Source organism: Tinamus guttatus, unplaced genomic scaffold (assembly GCF_059628265.1).
Source record: "Tinamus guttatus ecotype Peru unplaced genomic scaffold, ASM5962826v1 Tinamus_guttatus_pri_ptg000043l, whole genome shotgun sequence".
Lineage (NCBI taxonomy): Eukaryota > Metazoa > Chordata > Aves > Tinamiformes > Tinamidae > Tinamus > Tinamus guttatus.
In genome coordinates this window covers 1051361-1053762 of record NW_028288577.1, presented here as the reverse complement: position 1 = coordinate 1053762, position 2402 = coordinate 1051361, and positions in this window count along the sequence as shown.

Here is a 2402-nt window from a genome sequence, read left to right as displayed (position 1 = left end):
ATTTTCTACTCTTTCTCTATTTTGTTTAACTCAAAGACCACTCCAGGGAAGGCGCTTGAGCGGGAAGCCGGGTTCGCCTGGGATAGCTGCTCTGCTCCATCAGCTAGGGAAGAGGCTCCAGGATTTTCAAGGAACTCCAAACTGCTGCTCTTCCTGAGTTTCTCAATGGAGAAGTAGGTTAGACTTATTTCTATGGGATCTGTTGCAAGTAGCTTTTACAACAAAACCTGCAATGTGAACTTCTACTCTCTTTTTATGAATATATATATATACATATATAGCCCCTGTTTAGTCCAGCCAAAAGAGACACAAGCCCCAGGCAGCTCTGTCTGCTGGAGAAGTTAGGATTTGCATATGTATATGTTAGTCAAAGAGAGGAAAAGGCTACTGGAAGAGTTAATTCTGTATTATATCGCTTACTGTGGGTGCTTTTGCTCTTTTTAAAGTGCATTTTGACTGGCAAAGCTGTTTGTCCCTTTGCTCCTGCTACACAGTCCTGTTCACAACCTCCCATGCACATTGTGTAGTGTTACTAAAACAAGCCACTAGGTTTCACCAAACTGACATCTATATCTGGGACTGAATCTGGTCCTAAAGTCACTTGATACTTGCTGAAAAGCTGTCAAGTGTATTTTTTTTTCCTTTTAATGAGCTTTGTGCAAGGCATTGGTAAACCCTGGGCTGCAAATGACCTATTCTCCTACCAACTCTTCTCAGTTACACACTGAAAATAATCCCATTGAGGCAGTAGAAATTATGTTGACTTTTAAAATGTATTTCCATGTAACCTGAATGTTTACACATTTTTATCAGTTTTAATAGGTGATTTTAAAGTAAATCAGCTTTGTTATGTAACACGTGCAGTCCTATCTGCAGGATCACAAACACTAACTTCCCTTTATGCTCTGGCACTGCAATATTAACAGTCAGGACAATAGAAACCCATTCCAGTCTTTTCGTATGAGTGACACGAGGCCCTTTTTGCAGCCCTTTTTAACAGAGCACATTCTCTGCCATGCAAATTGCTCCAACTCTGCCGAGGTCTGTGGCTCCTGGGCCATTTCTGTGCTCACAAACTGCTTCGTGGTCTTCAGCAAAGGGTGCGCTCCTTGTACCGGGGCTGCTCTCGTACCCCCGTCCCAGGTGTGTTTAGTTGCATCGCTGGTTCTTCAGAGGTGTGGAAATTAATGGTGAACCCTCCTTTTTTGCTCGTATGTGTTTGATGGTGGTGCTGCATGGCAGCCAGAGCAGGAATCAGCTGTGCTCCATTTCAGCTAAATAGGATTGATCCAGAGGGAAGTAGCTGACTTCAGGTGTTCATCCTGCTCTTCTAAGCAGCAACTTTGCCCTAGGATGTTTTTTTCCCTTGGGATTATTCACAGATTCAGCAGTGAGTGTTGTGTTCTAGACCATAAAACACAGTGTTTTGCTGAATGTGAGAAAGATTTTTTGTGTAAGAGTTTTATGTGTAAAATATCTGAATGATTCTAGGTTTTCAAAGCTATAACACTCTGGGTAGAAAATGCCTGTGATTTATTTAGGACTTAATCTTAACATCAGCACAATAAGCAAAAGGTAAGAGACTTCCACCTTCTTTCTTCCTCCTGAGCTCCTCGTACCCACGCGTATCTGCAAGCTGATCAATCAAGATATTTCTCCTACGTGCTGGGAACAACGAGGTCTTAGCAATGTGGGAAGGGTTTGGGTATTGTCATGATGAAGGTAATTTCAGTAGATGGAAACCAATATATTTTGGTGGGGTTTTCCTAATAAAATAAAAAGAAATGGAGTGGAAAAGTTTAGCTAGCGGGAGGTGGATTACAAGGAAACAAAGAACATAGTGTCAGCTTTGTTGTTGTTGTTACCATAACTGTGTTTGAGTGCTGGAAGTCTCCATCCTCACAGGAGGTATTAGAGGTAAAAGATAAATAAAACAACATGAATTTATTATGACATCTGAAAAATCTTATACCTTTCATATTATAACTTTAAATGCAAACTGCGTTCAACTGCAAGAAATCATTTCCCAAAGGCATTTCAATTAATTGCTGTGGTTAATTACATTTGTAATTTTACTTGTGTGACTAATTATAATCAAGTTTTATGGTATATACGGGTTTATTTATAATGCTAAAAGCCACACAAAATCGAGGTGTGGGGTTTGGTGTTAGGAAATGCAGTTTCCATTACAGAGTTTAAACATATGTTCCCTTCCAGGCCGCTGGCTGGGGTGAGATGTACTGGTTTTCAGGAGGGGGTTGGAGGGCATAACCAGGGAAAACCCTTTTTGGGGAGTTTCCTTCTCCTCCCGGCTGCCTTTGCAGGAGCGAGGCCGGTGCAGAGCTGCCGGGAAGGCAGCAAGGAGCCCAGTGCTCCCGCTGGCTCGTAAATGGCAAAGCAGT